The 19,462-nt window shown below is 43.5% G+C and overlaps 1 protein-coding gene across 5 annotated transcripts in view; it reads left to right on the top strand.

Annotated features, from left to right (window-relative positions):
- IL1RAPL2 (interleukin 1 receptor accessory protein like 2) overlaps positions 1-19,462 on the top strand; it is a 391,670-nt gene that overhangs the window by 142,130 nt on the left and 230,078 nt on the right. The gene's annotated exons all lie outside the window — the stretch shown is intronic.

Genomic DNA, 19,462 nt, shown 5'->3' with positions numbered 1-19,462 from the left:
TGTGTATTTGCGTGATGCTTCAAAGGACCAGAGAAGAAACGGCTGAGAGTTTCTAGGATTTTTATTTTTATTTTTTTTTTTAAATCACGCTCAGTGTAATTCAGTTTGTCTTGCTCTGTCTTTAGAGCCACATAGGCCAAAGGTGGTTATGTGGGGTAGGACAGGGGGAGATTAACTCATCTCTCACTTAAAAGTAGAGATATCAAATGCACAGATGTTTTTAAATCACATTTCAGCATGTTATCTAATTTTTATGGTTAGTCATTACCGTAACTAAGTTGATGGAAAGGAAAGAGAAAATTGGTATGGCTTCTAAAATCAATGAGCCATTAAATAGGTGACAATAATCTTGATATCAACTTAGAATATTTAATTGGTACGCAAAATACCTCGAGAGAGCATTACCGTTTCAGGCTGTTCTCTAAATACCATGCGTTTATACCTTGCCCATGAAGTTCAAGGCAAGCCAGCTCCCTGATGCGGTCACCGCAGCCTTTCCCAAGCAGCACGCCGATTTCGTCTCTTCTCTCTTGCGTTTTGCATGCGTCTGTGTTGGATTTCATGGTTTTTCTGTCTTCAGTTCTGCGTGAACAGATGGCTCCGCAGAGGTGGCAGTGATGCTCTGCCAATTTATACCCATTGAGGTCTGAGCCCTTTATTTTGCCGAGCAGCATTGATTATTTCATGCACTGAATTTTCGCGTGTGGCATCCATTCTCGTTGTACACAATGCAGATGTCGTGGTTTAACTCTAGCCAGAGAAAGAAAAATGTGACAAAGTATTGGGATGGCAAATAGAGGCAGAGAAGCATGGCATGGCTTGTGCAGGCAGAGTCGCGTGAATTGAAGGTGGATCTCAGGGTACTTGAATCACTGTTACCTGGTGGCCTGGCCAGGTAGGATTTTGCTTTGTGTTTAAGAGCAAGTGCTGTCTGAGATTGTTTGTTTTCTATTCTTGATTTTTGCACTGTGGTTCCCATTTTACTCCTGGTTTAGAAATTAGTTTTATATTAATAGTAATTGTGGTTTTCATATTGTTCTTATTTATAGTATTACAGTATTGGTGCCAAATCTTCTAGGAACGAGACAAGATGACGTAAACAGGACTCACAACTGCAATCACATGCAATTGAGATTGATTCTTCCCCGCCCCCTCCCCTCCCCCCCCCAGAAAATAAGACTTTAAACTTCTCAAAAGTGTTTACATGAAGATAGACAAAAATACTTTATGGAAAAAAACAAATCACATAAACGAAACATGATATTTCATTCTCATATGATGCTAAATTTTCAAAGCCTTTCCCCCTTGCCCTGAAAGCATTTTCTCATGTGTTTGTTTTGCCCTGTTGTTGAAAATCTACCCTGGGAACATGCAGCACCCCTTTATTTAGTTGCCAAATGATTTTAGCAATCTTATTTTCCACATCTGGTTTTTAAACCTCTTTGAAAAGCAACCAGGCCTGTGAAAAGAAGTCATGAATTGCAAATGTATGTATTTCTGAAAGTTACCTCACATTTTTAAACCTAGCACTGCTGCTCTGGCGCAGTGCAAACAATGACTCCACTGAGTCCTTCTGGCAGCAGCCCGGCGCTGGTGGGTGACTGTGCGCGGCTGTAGAGTCCTGCGCTCTGCGACCAGCCCTGGCTCGGGTAGGAGAATTCACTGCAAAGGGCATCTCTGGTTAAGTGCCCGTGTGCTGGAGTAGCCTTACAGACTTGTTGCTTTTAGCATCTCGTGCTGCTTCTGTTCTCTCCCTGGTCCTCTCAGAGAAGCTTTTTAGCTGCTTTTTCTTCTGATGCTTGGTTTACAAATGTTAAATGTTTAAAGTACCAGCTCAACAATATTTTCAAGTATGAGTCCTTCATGTCCAACAAACTAATTTCTTGCCGTGTTGTGAGAAGATAAGGTGATGGCCAGTCAGCCCCTGTGACATAGCAGGAGACACGTATGGCCACAGTCCCTCTTTCCCACCATGGAGGAGCAAAGGAACAAGACGTAGGACCTGAAAAACCCAAACCTCAGCTGAAGTGGCATACTGACCACCTCCTGCTGCCTGCCCAGAGCTCAGACAAGCGCAAGCCTCCCTCCTTGCAGAGCTGAGCGTGGTGCCTTTTTGTATGTTAGGACCAAGAAATTGCTTCTCTGCTGGCTGTGGTCTGTTGTGTAATACAAAGCTGTGCAGTGGCTGGTAGATGATTCCTTAAGCTGCAACCATAAGAACCAAAACTCTTAAGGTCTGAAAGAAGCTTTGACCTATTTATTACTGTACAGAGGTTGCTAGTACTGTACAATTAGTATTAGCGTGTACATTAGCAATTAAGAAGTCAAGAAAGTGTAGACATGAACAATAGACCATCTGTTTGACAAAAATAACTATTAAGATCAGTATGAATTTAGATGCTTCTTTACTACTTAAACCGCTCTAATGACTAATGTTCTTGTGGTAGAATTGCCTCGTTAGCTAATGAAAATTCTTTGGGAAACCCCCAGGAAGAACGCTTGTGAAGTACTAGGCAAAAATTAAATATTGATTATTTTTAATGCATCAAATTAAACTTAATCATACTCTAGGAAATACATAATGTTTCCCAGAAATAATTGAAATCCCACTGCTGTTTTTTGTACAAGGTGATTTCATACTGAAATGAGTTGCAGTACAATAGAAGCTACCGCTAACTTATAATTTGTGAAATTCAAAAAGTGTTAGGATATCATTTAGATAATGAAACCTTTATACCCATCGAGATTTGTAAGTACCAACTTGAGCGAAGGAAATGCTATTTCAGTGCTATTATATTAAATTATATACATTTGCTGGGGGGGTTAGATGGCTGTATGTTTAATTTACAAGCTTTTCGTTCCAAGCTTTTCATTTATTCTTAGCAATTTAGGAAAGCATAGTTTTAAAAACTACTGATAGTAGTGTTAAAATCAAGTGCATATTCAAAAGGCTGACCAAAGTCTAAATGATCAAAGTAGTCAATAAATATGAATCATTTCCCAGACACTTTTCAATAACTATTTTTTCTGAACGCTTTAGTTGCACGTTCCTCTTATGAACCGCCATCGCTCTCCCCTCTTCCCCATTTAAAATGGAATCGTTTGATTTGAGAACAGCAGCCAAATGTCTCGCTGCAAGTGAAGGGAAGCGGGAGGAGAGAAGCACGCAGCGGTCTCTGGCTGTGGCAGCGCTGCTGAGAGGCCCCCGACATGCCGTTTTTCATGGAAAGCTAAACCGTGGGTACCATTCAGCTCCACCATCTGCTTGTGGGTCACCACAGAGCAGCTTTGAGGTCTGACTTACCCATCCTGTGTCAGGATGGGTGTGGGAGGTGCTGCCCAGGTGTTGTGGAGGGGGCACATCTGGCTCCCGGAGGCTGCGACAGTGGGGCTCTGGGGCTCACAGCCACCGAGGAGCCTTCCCGGGGGGCACGTGTCTCTGGTGCTGCCATCTGCCCCATCCCAGCAGCCAGCCATCTCCCCATCCTGCCGCATGGCCTGAGGCACGGGCTCTCACACGCTTGGTAAATAAATGCAGGATTACTAGCGATGGTTGACACCATTTTGATCAGTTTTTTCAGCGGGATGGAGTAGTCTTACAGACAGCTTTGGAAAGGATCTGTGAAAGATGATACATTTCCATATACTGTGTGTGGAAGTCTATGCTTCGAAAATACTACGAGTTCAGAGCCTTGGGAAAAAAAAAAAGAAAATTGAAAAACACCCTTTTGTATTTTAAAGGCTTCACGGTATTTACACTGGGCCAGGAGTCTCAGTGTTCTTGTTGCTACTTCCATTTAAGAGTATCCTTGGCGTAAGGAAGGCAGGCTGTAAAAGCTTCATTCCTGGTGTTGGTACGTGCAAGGGAAAGGAAGAGCTGGAGCTGGGTTTGCGGGAGAGGTGGTTTGAAAAACCCTCTTTCTGCTGGTCAGCTGGCAGGCGAGCGCACTCTATGCCAAGTCCCTGGCACTAAATATAAAGCGCCTCTTTTATAGTGCCTTTGCTGAGAAACACTGGCTGGCTGCAGCAGCTGAGAACGTGGCCCCGTAGATCTGCTTTTTTGGATCCTGAGTGTTTCCTCCCCTCGTCAGAGAAATCTCTCCCCGCTGACAGTTTTAAAAGACTCTGCTGAGCTGTTCCCATCTGCTTTGTGGCATTTATTAAGATGCACTTTGGGGCTGTTTGGTTTTTCCAAGCGTTAGCTCTAAAGTTTTCTAGGTTCTGGCTCTTTTTTTCTTTCTGTCTCCAGTAGGTTTGTGTGTCCCGCTACCTGCAGAACAAGGCGCTTTAATGTACTTGTGCCGTTGCTTTTCACTGCTGGGGAGTCTGCAGTTGTATGAGTGGAGAAGGGGCAGGTCACGCACAGCTCTAAGGGAGGGCTGTTCGGGTGTGTAAACTGGACTGGGAGCTCACAGGAGAGGTATCCCAGGAGCTCACAACTACATCTTGTTGTTACAGCCGTTAAAAACGCTTTACCTGAGCGCTTGAGCTCTCAGTTTATCCCTGTTAAGCTGGAGAGAAAGGGCAAGCAGGGCCGTGGCGCGGGGTGCCGCTCCAGTCGCGCTCGGCTGAGGCCAGGCAGCTCTCCCTGCGCCCAGCCGACAGCGCGGACGGGGCAGACCTGTCAGACCCGGCACTAGTTCTGTAGGCTGCAGGCTCAGTTGTATGTCTTAAAATGGGGAAAAAGTGGTGAATTTTAAAAGCGAGTCAAGAGGAGCTGCTTTAAAGCTGCAGAGATCTGCTTCGGAGTATTGCCCCCTTGTTTTGCGGTGGGAGATGTCTCGGAGGCCTCAGGCAGGTACCAGCAGGTTCCCTGCGTAGCAGCACCGTGACATGAGATGTTTTGCACAGCTGTTCACGTAGTGTCACCTTGCTAGATTTCACTCCTAGTCCATGTTATGAAATCTCAGGGAAATTGTTACTTTTTCTTATCTCAGTTTTCCCTTTTATAACTTGCTGAGTGTTTTCTGTAAATGTTGGATGCTTAAATATCCTGGTGATAGATGCCTAAGGAAAAGAAAGCAAAACGAAGGGTACAGAAGTTACAGTCTGCAGTACTGTTTGTGAAGTGCCGGGAGATTCTCGCACACAAGTGCGAAACATTTGCAGCAGGTTTTGTTTAATTGTAAGCAAGCTGTTTATGGCTGAGTGCATTTTTATGGAGTTGCTGCGTTGTTTGGTTGTTGAAAATAGTTTCTGAAAGCAGGGCTGAGGTTTGTAGGGCGGTAGAAAATTTTCAACCTAGGGAAGGGAAGTTTCAGCAGTGTTCCACCACCTGACTCCTTTGGCTTTTGTAGTGACCGCCCAGCATTCGGTGTCCTGGTGTCACTGCAGACCAGTTCTAGGAAACGATAAATGTTTTTTAAATTCCTGCCTTAATTTGATGAGTTTTGTGCGTGTTAAATGTCATTGAATTTGAGTAGTGTTAGTGTGTGTTCCAACAGAGCTAAGAGTTCAAGATTGCTCCAAAATCAAGAAACTCTGAAGAATTAATGCAATACACTTTCTTGCTGTTTTAGTACCAGAACTGGATGCCATGCCTACACCTGTCCATATTTTTCTGCTGTCTTTGTTTTCCAAGGCCAGTAAGAACCCAGCTTGGAGGTATCAGGGCACTTCCGAAGCTGCTTGAGCAGGAAATGGACTAAAAAAAGGAATAGGAGCCCTGGGTACCATACCTTTCCACAATACTCATAAATTGTCAATTAGAGCACAGTTATTTGTGTCGTTACCATCGATGTGCTGTCAGCATTTTTTTTTAAATGATCCTCCTTGTAAGGGGGGGATTTCCTTCTTTATAACTGCTGAAATCATTTTGGAACTCAGCACACAAAACCCACAGCACTTAGTTTGAGACCATTTATTTTTATTTTATTTGGGGGACCATAAGGTGGTCAAAAGATTGAATCGTAAAAGCAAACAGAGTGCAGAGATATTTCAGGAAAGGATTTCCCGTTCCTGTAATTTCATGCTTCCAAGGGAAAAGGAGTGATTTGCAGGGATTTTACTCTTGCCTTTTCATACTCAAAGTTAATACATTGCACCATTATACTCAAAGTTAATGCATTGCACTATTCCACAATGGGTCATCAGTGCTCAGTGTCTCATGGAGAGGGGAAATGTTGGGAAACAAATGGGGAGAGACAAAGTCATTTGTCCAAAGATGCACAGTGGGTTTGAGAGCCCTCCTGGTCTGTAACCCAAGCATGAACCCACGTGTTGGGTTTTGTCTGACAGAGCATAGGCTCAGCTGTGAGCCTGGGCTTGGTCCATCCCCTCCTCCTCCTTTTCCTCCACAGCTGCCAGTGACCTCGTGCTTGAAGCCAAAATCTGGCTGCTGACTCTGCTAGAGCAGTAGAAGAGGGACCTGGGGACTGGTAACTGTGGACGGGAAGAGAGACCGTGGAGATGCCACACGGGCAGACCCATGCATGGCTCATGCCCTCACGGCTATGGGGCTGGACCATCCCCTGCTGTCCAGAGGTGTTTAGGAGGACTTATCCTGATTTCTCTATTTGTTTTTTGTTTTGAGTTGTTTGGGGGTTTTTTGCAGGGGGAGAGGTGTGAGAGAGAGAGAGAATGAATTAGGGAATAGAACTGGCTCCAAAATGACACTCCTGCAGAGCACCACTGAGTACAGCCAGCCTGTCTGGGCAGGGCACTGTTGATAACTACTTTCAAAGAACAATATTTCACTTGCTTTTGAACCACCTCTATAGTTGATCATAAAAAGTTTTTGACCTTATGTCAAAAATCCACCCACCAAGCTTCCAGCGCTCTCAGAGCAGCGGGCTTTAACAATGGAAGAGGAGGAACTTTACAAAGGTCTTGGAAGGTTTTTATGAAATGCATTATGGTGGATCGTTTGAAGCTGTTAGAACTGATCTTTAATAGTTAGAACCTTTAAAAGCTCCTGACATCCATTCATGTTTACAAGATGAGACATGATTTTCAAAAGTCTTTTTTCTTCTTCGTTTTAGTTGCTGCATTAATGGCCATGGTTCCTGCAGGGAGAGAAGCATTGCTGAGGTCAATAGCGTGTCTTAAATGTGAACTGTCGGGATAATCATCTGTGCTGAAATTCACCTTGATGCAGAGGGAGTGTGCAAAGCCCTCACTTGCCACTTATGCCTTTGTTAGGGTAATACAGTGCTAATACCGTTAGGGTAATACAGTGCTAATACCGTAACCTTCGTTAGGGTGATACAATGCAAATACCCCAATCTTCTTTAGGGTAATGTAGCAGAAAGGGCCAGAAGGACTGGGGAGGGATCACTCCGCTAGGTTAGAGCTAGGTGTGGGACTGATGCGTTTGGATGAACTGTGATAGTGTTACTAAGAGAAATGATGAAGATCTCTGCAAATGGGATGTCTTGGAGCCTTAGCTCAGCTTTGGGCTGGGTTTGCCAGGAGAATAAGGGAAGAAATTTGTGTAAGTTTAGGTTCATTTACTAAAACTTTGTGGAAAAAGAAGTCATGCTTTCCCATATAAAGTTTTAAGTATTTTTCCAATATTAATTGAAGATTGCTCATTTAGCTTGGTGGTACAAATAGGCCAGTGTGAAGTGGCTTCCCTAAACTGCAGGAAGTTACTGAAAGTAAAATGTACGCTATTTTAAAAATCCGTTACAACTTTCATATGAGATTTAAAAACCCCTTCAATAATCTTAAACTTTTGACTTCAGCTATTTGACAGGCTCAGTTCAGCATGTTTTTAAGCAGGTATTTTGCATGTTTGTCTTGTTATCATCATTTGCAAATGAATAGTTGGAAGCTGTTTTCTGGTATCAGTGGTTCATGAAATTTGTCGTACTCTTAGATAGCACACAGCTCGTAAGAAGGTGGAGTGTGGAATCCATATTGCAAGAGGAAAGCTAATTAGGTTTAATTAAAGGTAGGCACAAATCATGGGCTTCAGGTCACAATCTAACAACCTCCCCAGGGCTTATGTGGCTTTTTCATTAAAATTAAGTTCCAGTAAGGCAAAACTGATTCTGCCAAGAAATCTGGTAGTTTTAAGTGTAGTTCCTCAAGCAAAATTCTCATTAGCTTCACTGTCATGAGCATGCAGTCTGTAGTTCGTACACTAAAAAACCTGTAAATATTATTTGCTCTTAATTATTGTCCTAGATCTAGTAACTTTGACATTAGGAATAACTGACTTGAGAAGGTGACTAGAGAGCAAGTATTTATTATTCGCCATGATAAAAAAAACAGAAGGCACTTGATGAAGACTGAGACAATAGATTTAAAATAAATAAAAGCAGCATGTTTTAGACAAGACATGAAATTAAATTGTGTAACTCATTGCCACTGTGTGTTACAAAGACCAAATGTATAGAGGGGTTAAAAATTCATTGGCTAAGTTAATGGAGGGTCGTTCCATAAAAATCTGTTAAACATGGTACTCTGAATCCAGCGTCCACGTCAGGGAGTCCCAGGCTATTTATTTCTGAAATCAAGAAGACCATATCAATCTTAGTCTACCCATTCCCAGTCCCTGCCACAGCAAGGTCCTGAGCGAGGGGGTCCTGAGAGTCAGCAGCACATTCCTCCTGTGGGGTGGCTGAGTACTGCAGAGCTCAATTCATGAGTGCAAAGGTTACTGTATAATTTCAGATGATGTCTTCACCAGACCTCTTACCAGAGCCGGCCATGAGCAGCCGGCTGGACGCCTGCAGGGGGTTTGCTCGCAGGGCCGGCAGTGTGAACACAGCTCCTGGCTTTGAGGGGGTGATTGGGAGGAAGTGTTTCATTTTGAATTGATGCTGTGAAATGATACGTTCGGCTTCAGCTGAGACAGGAGGCATTTTTTAATTTCCGCATGTCCTTACTAATGTTTTTCAAAGGTTTTCACTTACGGAAAATGTTGACATTCTGGGAAAAATGATTTTTGGACAGTGTTTCTCTTAAAATGTGTATTCTGGAATAATTAGTTTATATAGGCATAGGAATTTAACTCTCTGTACAAACCCAAATAATCTGATCATTTATTGGTGAAGAATAATTTGACAAGCTGTCACAAGGATTTGAGCTTTTTTAGATGTCTTCTAATTTGGTTGCTTCTGTCAAGAGGATTTTTTTTTTAACATGACAAAATTCAGTTCAATGGGACAGATTTCCTTCCAGAAGATAATTTTGAATGTTTAGTTAGATGTAGTGGTTTTCCTCCAGCTGTCACTGCTTTCTTGTTCCTACACTCTTGAGAAAAGATTTTAAAAATAATTAAGTGCGAGTGCGTCTGTATCAGCCTTTCCTAGCAAGAGCTTTTGTTCATTTAAATTTGGCAGCTCCTCGTGTTTGTAGCACAGACTCTGCACTACATTGTGCCCCACGGGTCACGGAATGGAGGATTATTATTCAGTCCTCACCCTTGGAACATGTCTTGGAGAGGCAAAGAAGAGGGGTGATAATTAGAGATAGACCACGAAGTCTTCAGTGCCACGTATGGGATTGTCAGATGAATAGTGCGGACTAACTCCTTGGCTGTCTTGGAGATGTGAGGATAAATCCTGACCTGGTGTCCAACAGCAAGACCATAGGGAAGTCACGCATGGCCCTGATGAAGATCGTGGATTTAGGCTGATAATTCACACATGGAGAATCTGGTCCTTGGGGTAGCTGCCAGCTATTGGGGTGTGGTATCTCATAACAAAATACCTCTGATGGAGGTACCCGTGGGCACAGAGCTGTAAGGCAACAGGATCTGCAGCGGTGAAGCCCCAGGTGCTTAGCATTGAGGTGATCAGTGTTCCCTGGTTTGGAAAACAGAAATCAAAGGGCAAACAGTATAGAAGTTTCAGTAGCAGTATTGTTAGTTGACGAGAATTATTTCCTTTAAATTCTCAGGAAACATTTTACCCACTTCCCCCTCTGTGGTGGGACTTTGCCACTGTTCCCCCCAGAGTTCCAGGGCCTCCTGAGGAGCACGTGGGTGGTGGCACATCCTTGAGCAGCCCCCAGCAGAGAGGTGGTCAGCAGTGGTGTGAGATGTCTCTGCCAACACTGACTCCTGAGCTGCACTGCACCTCTGCCATGCTTTGGCTTTCCTGGGGCCGTCCATGTGGCTGGAGGGAGGCGTTGGACACTGCTGCTGGGTTCTGGTGGTGCACATGAGGGTCTGGCCACCTCCTGGCTGGGTCCCTGCACGCCTGCCCCAGGGGCTGCTCGCAGGCGCTCTGCCTCACCCCTTCCAGTCGAGCTGAGATGCATGAGTTTAGAGTATTTAAATAATTGACCTCTGTGCATTTGCCTGGAGGGAGACGGCGGGAGCAGCCCTCGCCTTGCTCAATCCCACAGCAATCAAAGCTGGGAGTCACCAGGGACTTGGCAAGCTGCTCGGAGTCACGGGTTTTCCCTGCAGCTCTCACTTTGCTGCAGGACTTTGGCTGCCCCTTTCCTTCCCCCTGTCAGGAAGGATCTGGCTTTTGGGTTGAGGACTGGAAGGAGCAGAGAAGGCCCTGTGCTTGTTGGCATCGCCGTAACGTCTGGGGCGCGTGCAGGTTATGTACCATGAAAGAACAGAGTGTTTCCCCCATTCAGCAACAGAAGAATATTTTCCTCGTGGTGCTTTTGGCACGGTTTGACTTGGCGTTCGTGAGCCAGTGGCCCGCTGGGCAGAGCGCTTTGGGAATTACACAGGCGTGGACAATTAGTCTTTTAAAAGGTCTGCTGCTTGGCGATGTGCCAGTGAAGCTGGCGTCGCCCCACTACATAATATCAATTTTTAATGATGATAACTTTGCTAAATTCAGCACTTGATAAATCTTAGAGTTGGGTTTTCAAAGTTTAAAATCAAACATAACCCAATTACTTTAGTATTTGATTAAACAGAACTGCCACTTTGGTAAAGTGTTTAAAGAAATCAATATTAATATACTTTTCTACAGTAAATAAAGTTATGTCTGTATACTTGAAATATCAATATTCACATGGAGCTCTTGGAAATGAAGCACTGGCAGTCTGCACAGAAAATGTATTAATTTAAGGAAATAAATATTTTATTGATCTTTAAAGGCTGAGATTATGATCTTAGTGGGGGTGATTGAAAATGCTATTTTTAGAACGGTGAAGCAAATATTTGTAAATACATTGTAGGAAGGCCATTGTATTTTATTCCGTTAACTCTGAAGACCACCTGCTGTAAATGCTGGAGGACTGACAGGTGTCGGAAGGTGATGTCGAATGGACTTTCTGGAGGCTGCAGCGGTTACGGAGACGTGCTCCACTGGCACTAGGTGCTGGGTGGCACTGCCAGGAGACACCTGCCTTTAAAGTCAGTTTGCAAATACAGAAGAACCCTTTACTCAGTGGGGCCACTTGGCTTTAGCACTTGCAGCACTATTCCCTGCTTGTGAGCAAAGATGCCCTCTCTCCCGCGGGGCCTCATCCAGAGCCCTCTTACCCCAGTGGGAACCCACTCACTGTCTGGGACAGCTTGGAAATGTGTCTTTGTAAGCGAGCGCTGAGCACCGGGGCCTTAATGTGTATTTGAGCGTGCTCTTGAACATAAAAATAATCTCAAGGTGTGAGAATTAGGGGCTGCTGAGTCCTTAGCCCCCTGCAGAGCGCTTGAAACCTGCTCTGCCAGGAGCCGTTGCCAGCCAGAGGTGGCCCAAGGCCCGTGCAGTTTGACAGTTTGACCTTCGCTGCCTGGGGACTATAAAAGGGTAAAACTGGCTGAACTCTGTGTAATGATTTCTGAGTTGTCAGTAATTCACACGATGACTTGCTTTCAGTTGCTCATCTCCCAGCTTGTTTCAACAAGTCTTACTAAACACGTGATCTTCTTGTCAAGCAAATTAATAGGCTTCTAGAAATGGTCCAAAAGGCCAATCTGCCCATTCTGATGGATGATTTCTTGTTTCCAGCCTCGTCAGATTTGGGAAATTAGATCCTTAATTCCAGATCTTAGTTCTTCAGTCTTGGTAAGCCTGAAGAAGTAGGCTTTGCTTACTACCTTCAGCTTAGTTCAGGAATGCAACCTTCTGCTAAAATAGACAACATAAAGACACTACCCCAAAATTTGAAAGCTATTGCTGTTTTCAGATTTATCTGTCTTGGAACCCTTGCCTTTATTGTCACAGTATCTGTTTGTATTCCCAGGAGGTTTATTTTGTGCTTTGCCAAGGAGCAGTTTCCTACCATACAGAGGTTCTGGGTGTGTTCTGCTTGTTTGGGGCTGCAGAAGTCTGTTCTGAAGTCCTTCAGGTTTCAACCTATGCTTGTTTTGAGCTGCTTGACCTGTTGTAATCCATATCCAGCAATTGTGGCACTCTGTCCTCTTTTAATTGTGTCTGAAGTTTCCCACTGAAGTGGGAAATCAGGAGATGTCCATTGAAGGGCCATCTTTATCCCAAGATGCCACCAGAACAGTCTTTGAAAAGAGACCAAAATGTGAGAATATCAAGAGAGATACTCTGTGAGACCACTAATTAGAGTTGATACAACTAAGTGAAACTGCACAAGTGAAAAAAATGTATCTTTCTCTCATTACCTTTTCTCAGAGGGTGAAGAAAGTATTTCTGAGAGTGGGAGTTCGAGTGACTAATGTGTTGTTACATTCGGTTAAATTAACTCAAGAGTGAAAACTTCTTGTTGCTTTTCAGAACGTTCAATATTTTAACATTAATTTATGGTGAAAGAACATGCCCAGACAGTCTCAGCTATTTTCTTATGTAGGCTTTTACACTTAATGCCTGTTTTTAAGGCATTTTTTCCCTAGTGGTTTATGCTATTTCCTTTATTTCCTTGAGCCATCGGGTTAGTCATGTCAGGTGAATTTTCTTACTTGGCCTCCTATGCCATGGGCAAGCAGCCATACAGACAAAAAGCTAAAACCCTAAAAACCTATTCACTCCTGCTATTAACTTTGCAGGAGGGAGCAAAAAGATCTAGCAGACCAGAGCATGGGACTGCTTGGTTCCCAGCTGTGTCATTGGAAGCATCTCCTGAAGAAGTATGTAATGGCTTTTTGTGGTTAGTTTAGGAAAGTTCAGCCTCTGAAGTTTCTATGAGACTTCCCTTATCCAGTAGCAGGGGACCTGGACACATGTCTCCTTTGGAGACTCGTGGGATCACCTGCTTTCCTATCGTACGTCATTCTCTGCACCTCTTCTTTTTCTTTCCCCCATCATCACATATGCCTATTCTGAAGGTCTCTACGATAGGTTTAAATCTCATCCTGCTAGAGGAACATGGTTATACATCCAGTCTCCCAGCTATGTAGCATCTAGCACAGCTGGGCTTTGCTTGCATGGCACATCTGTGTGCTCTCATAATAAGTAATTCTGTTTCGCTGGCTGCCACCCCCTGCCTGATCAGTCAGTCATCTGAAGCTCCTGTTGTTGTTCTGCCATGGCTCACAATCAGTTAAATTGATGGAAGAATTTTTAAACGGCGTACACAGCCCTGCAAGGCCGAGGCATGGAGACAAATGTGAAATCTCTGTCCATCAGCGGGGAAACTATAAGGTAGAATTAAATCAATTCAGATGAAGGCATTGATGTGTAGAAGTAAGTTTCAGTATAAGACCGACAGTGGTGAGTGGTGGCCTGTCAGATTTTAGAATGGAAACTACATATCTGTATCTATAGACATAAAGACAGAGGACCATAAGGACAGTATATTTGGCTTATTACTGCAAATATTTAAAAGTACAGCTCTTGCCATGCTGTCCGCACTGGGTGGTCTGGTAAGCAAGAGGAAAGATCTTTCTCTGCTGTCAGGCAGAGATTTATAGATTTCAGAAGTAAACGGAAAAGATGTATGATTTTGTTCCCTGAAGGGCAATGCAAACATGGCTGTGATTCACAGCTTTCCTAATAGATGTGTTGTCAAGGCATTGTTCATTTTCATCTATGGCAGAAATCAGTAGCATCTTCTCAAAAAGAGCTCGTCGGTGTTTATACCAACGACCAGATCTCCTCTCCGCAGCACTGAGGCACACGTCGGCTTTAGCTGTTGAACTTGAGGCTTCGAATCTGACTTCAGGGTTATATGTACAGATAGAAGAGTTCTTTGTGTTTCTCAATTTTATTGTGGGCTGAAGCAGATCAACACAGGATTTGAGCCAAAGCTCATTACGGTCAATGTAAGTTTTGTCCAGTTGATTTCCAAACAATGATTCTGTTCATGCAGCAAGGGCTGTATTCAGGAAAAAAAAAATCATCAAATAACACTCTGTAATCTGCAGAAGTGGAGAGTCCTGTTACTTCAGTAACGTTAGTCCCATTGCTAATTAGTGTTTGCTTCCCAGGCTTTGAACAAGTTATGAAAATAACCAGTGTTAGGTATTTTCTTTTCTGTTGCTTTGCTATGGCATACAACAAAAAAAAGGAAGGATATTGCTATTATGATCATGCCTTTTTATCTATATAAGATATCAATGCCAGATAATTGTTTTGATAGTGTTAGAAATATGAAGTGTTGCATACTTGTGCTTGTTACTCTGGTGCTCTGTGTGCTCCCAGGATTAATAACGTAACATCAATACCTTCACAAGTGATCCTGCTCTGATGAAACCACATTGAAATACTGAAGTCTTGCTTCAGTGTGTATTCACTAAATTAAATGTAATGTGACGTCTTTGCCTATGTGATGTCCTGCGTGAAGGATTCTTTGCTGTGGTTAATTTGCAAAGTTCAAATTAAAAGTTCTTTCTAATATATTGTATAGATTAATGGGGGACTATGTTTCAGATCACAAGCTATGTGAAATGATGTAGAGATGTAAAAAGTACTAATGCTTTGCTTTTCTCCAAAGAGACCAAAAGTTAATGAGGAGTAACAATCAGCTGGGATATTCTGCAGGGATCTGTGCTTGTTCTGCTGCTCTTTAGTTTTTCAGCGAAAGTAAAATAAAAAATTACTCTGATTAAGTTTGTAGAAGGGTTAGATGTTGGCAACACGGTAAGTAATGAGTGATGCGAGGTCAGTCAACATGGTAAACTGGATTCATTTCTTTTAAACTAGTTTGGAGATCAGGCGATGCATCTAGGAATAAGAATGTGGCTTGTGCTTAACTGGGTGGAGAGCTGTGCCTGGAGAGCAGCGGCTCTGAACAGGGTGTAATGCTCACATTGGGAACCTCTTAAACTTGATCGCAAGATGTAGAGCTGTGGTTAAGAGGAATAGCAGGAATATGTAAGCACTGAAATACCAGGCAGGGAGAGGCAGGTTGTTCACTGTATACGGTACCAGCAATTACTGCAATACGTCCCATTCTGGTGGTTGAAAAAAACTGGGAAGAATTATGAAAATAATTTCAAATTAATAAAGCTGCCTTATAAAGGGTTATTAAAGGATCATGATGTATTTATCTGGCACAAGAAAAAAAGCCCCAAACTAGAGGTGTCTCGATCAGGGTATGTATTCATTTATTTGAGGAGATATTATCTGATTATTTGAAAATTACTAATAGACTTGAATCTGGCCTACTAGGAGGCGCTTTGCTCTCTTACCACAGCAACAATTTTCTACCCATCCCGTCACATAAGAATCATATTGAATTAGTGTTAGTTGTCAGCAGTAGGGTATGAAAGACTGATCATATTAGAGACTGTCACACCGTATTAGCCAAAATGAATACTGAAAAAAGATGATAAAAAAAGTATCAGTCTTTCAAATTCTGTATCTCATTAGCGTGGGAAGCTTTCTCCTTGTAAAGCCAGTGTTTTCTCCCTCAGTCCTGCTTGTTGATGTGAGATGAAATGCCATGCTCCATTTACAAAGGATGCTAATACTCTGCAGACAGGACTTCGCCAGAGCAGCTCAAGTGACAGTAGGCTTCAGAGCCCGGTCGGGGTTTGGACCACTGTTCACCTTAACTTTATAAGGTGCGAGGTAGGAATGTAGTTATCATTTACAGCTCCTGACATGTCAATTTACGGCCTGACAAGTTAATGTAAGGCAACATCAATTTTTTTTCATACTGTAGCAGACTGTAGTTTGCAGAGGTTCAGCAAGTATCACATGGAGCAGGGGGGACAGCTGGGAATATTGAAACCCTTCATCTGTCCTGGGGTAATATAAGCCAGAGCTGAATTACACTCAGAAAACTGCTCGTGGTTATGGAGCGTGCCTGGCCTTTCATCCCACTCTTTTAAAAGCTAGCCAGCATGACCTGCTTGTAGAAGGGAAAGCACAGCTTCAGGTGAAGTTGCCACCACCTGGCTGGGGATGGCAGCTCCTGCCTGGCACTTGGCAGTGCGAGTCAGTGTTCCTGGGTATTTTAGACCTAGAAATCTCTTGCCTCTTTGGATGAAATTAATTAGTTTTTTCCTATGAACCTGAATTAGATTTTGTGGTAATAACGTGGTATTATGTCGTATTAGCTGCATAGCAAAATATCCTGTCCTGTACCTGATGCATAGTTATTGTTTTAAAGCTATCAACGTTAATGCAGTGACCTGAAATCTTGTTCGTTTTTAGCTCAGAAGCTCTTTTCTCTGAGATGCTTTGCATTAATGAAACACATTTCAAAGCTGGGCAAAAAGCTAAAAAGAAAAGTTTGAAATTAATGGGAGGAGGGGAAGAAGCCCTTAAAACCCAAGGCAGAAAGATTTCTAGGCAAAAATTGGTTTCAGGCAAAGTGGAAGAGAATTTGCAAGTTGTTTAATCTGCTGCATGGAAGCTCGTGTGAGCTGATTGCTGGGAATTGGGCTGGGATCTTCATTTGCCCCCATTGGGGAACCGGTAGCTCCCTGCCTTCCCTCAGTTGCCCTGCACAGCTCTGTGCGAGCCAAGCCCCTGGCTGGCCATGCTCCTGCTCCTGCTCTGCCTCTGGTGGCGCAGGAAAGCTGTTATCACAGGAGTTTTTTTGTTTTGTTTTGCTTTTTCCTGGAGAAAGTGTTGACGTTGCAAAATGGTGATTTCTTTTGGAATGCCACAGTGAGGAAAGTCCCCCACCAGCTCTCGCTTAATCCCCCCCATCAGCTGTGCCGTGCTACCCACAGTGGGCGTGCGGAAAGGAGAATGGGGGGGCTCCTTTGAAGCGGCAGGTGTGCAGTGCTGCGGTGTGGGGATGCATTCGTCTGAGGTGAGGATCTGGAAAGAGACTTGAAAAAACACTGTTTCCAGGAGCTTTCTCATAGTTTCTTAGTACAGGTCTTGATGTAGTTCATTTGAGGTCCGGCCGTATGTCAGAGACCAAGATGTCTTTCTGGTCTGTGATGCATTTGTCTGTTTTTCACATCAGCTGGTGTCCCGGAGCTGCAGAGAGGACTCGCTGTGTGCCTTGCCGGGGCTCGGGGGGGGCAGGTGGCTGCCTCGCTCGCTGCCCTTGGAAGTGAGCGGCTCTGAACTGTGCTAAAAAGGGATCAGAAACAAAAAGAGAGGCATCGGTGCATCTTGTAAGGGGAGAACAACTTGAGTACAAAAAGCATAATTCCTGTGGATATCACAAGAGTTCTGTTGCCTGCTTCTTACCTTTGACTAGTCAAAATCAAACAGCGAAGGGAGTTGGATTTCTGTGCCCTATTTTTGAGTAGAGTGGTGATACTGCAGGAGTCTGGTCATACTCCAGCAACAATTAAGATGAATAAAGGTATTCCACAGCCTAATTCAGCGTTTTTGTGGCTGGGCCTCTTCAGGCTCTTGAATATGCTTGGACTGCAATTTGTATTGAATGTCTTGATTAAAGTTTACTACTTGTAACGCTTTGGCCACCCATAAAATAAGGTTAATTGAATGTATTGATGTATCAGCCTTCTGCGCAAGCATCTGCCTACTGGACTGGCTGCCTCCTCCGCTTAACCATGATGGGCTGAGGGCAGGTCCTCTGTGTGCAGCCCTACCTGTGTAAGGTGATGTGAAGCCAGTAGGGTTTACAAGAATCAGACCTGCAGTGCGCAGGCCTTGTTGGATCTTTCAAAACGTGAAGCGACATGAAAGTTGTCGGCTGTTTTATGATTGTGTAACTGCTGAGGCTTGCGCATGGATTATCGCGGAGACTGCGTGTTATCGTGTAATGCAAGATGCATCTGTGACAAGCACACCAAAACAGATTCCCATCAGCTCACAAACATGCATCGTTTCATTTTTAGGATGTGCATGGCTGTGCTGAGGATCAGAAAAGAGAATAAAATGCTGGGGCTGATCTTCAGCAGTTGCCAGCACACGTAAGCAGATTATGCAAAAATGTTAATTTTTTGTTATTAAATCCCACTTTAGGGGGAAGCAGCCCTTAATACTCTGGCTAAAGACTCTAGTCACACAGATTAGCATTGTTGTACATTAATAATAAAAATAGTTGGGTCTGATTAGTGTCAGTTAAAGTTTTCTGAATGAGAGATATAACTCTTTGAATTAAACTGCTTGAATAGCAGCTAAGGATTCCCGAGGAATAATTTGTATTAAAAAGTTAAGACCTTCACTACTTTTCTAAAGGAAAATCTATCACCAGTGTAGGAATTACATACCATTCACGTAGCAACATGAAAAGAAAGGAACTTCACAGACCATAAAGTGTAATAAAGGAACATCTAAAATTGATTTTCATTTAAGTAGATTACTTATGTTTTCTTCTAGAACAGCGAAAGCACACTCTAATCTTCTCCAGTTTTCACAAGCAGACCTACTGGTTTGATCCAGATATCCATCATTAAGTGCACCGAGCCCCCCTCCACAAGTACATGCTTCCCTGAAACCTGCATCTTTGCATGAGGGCTTTGTGTCCAAAATAATTTAAAAGAAAAAGGAGACAGGACTCCTTAGTTATTCCTATCTTGGTGATTGATTTGTAAGTTAATTTGGGGTAACTAATTTAATTCTTCTGTCCCCGAGGATCCATTTGTGGGAGGGATTTGGGGTGATGTGCTGTTCCCAGGGTTGTAGCAGGTAAGCGGTTAAGCTGTTGTAGGTTCTTCGTGGGAGCTTAGCACAGCGCTGCGAGCTCCTCAAGCTTCTGCTGCGGTATTTGCCTTGGTTCGTCACAGAGGTTTTGAGTGGTGCCCAGTCCATGGGTGACTTCTCTGTGGGCCCAGAGAGCATCTGTGGTTTTCACTTGTTGGGAGATTCTTGCTGAGGGCTTTGGGGTTGAAAAGCTTGTGCTCTCCACCAGAGTGTTTCACGTGAGATATCCTGACTTTGCAGGGGTGGGGGTGGTGTCTTGACTTGGTTTTCTGCCCTTGCCACTGTGCAGAACACCTCAGATACTCATATATTTTCAGTCCAGTTTTTCTGATCATTTTTAGCCAGCTTGCTTAAGGAAATGAGGATAACATGCTTACTTGCTGCTCTGTCTTCCCCTGTTCCCAGTAACTTTTGAACTATTGCACCAGTTTGACGAGGGAGGTGTTACACATTTTTATGAAAATGAGTACCAGGTACAGGTATGAATGGCCAGGATAGAGGAGGCTGAAGGAGAAGTTTGTTTATCGGACTTCTGGAAATCGGAGGGAGAGAGAGGTTATGGACGCACCAGCCACATGGAAAGCTTTGATTCAAGCTTACTCCGTCTGGAA

The sequence above is a fragment of the Chroicocephalus ridibundus genome, chromosome 9 (assembly GCF_963924245.1).
Source record: "Chroicocephalus ridibundus chromosome 9, bChrRid1.1, whole genome shotgun sequence".
NCBI lineage: Eukaryota > Metazoa > Chordata > Aves > Charadriiformes > Laridae > Chroicocephalus > Chroicocephalus ridibundus.
Note: the sequence above shows the minus strand (reverse complement) of the source record. Positions and strands in the feature narration are given on the sequence as shown.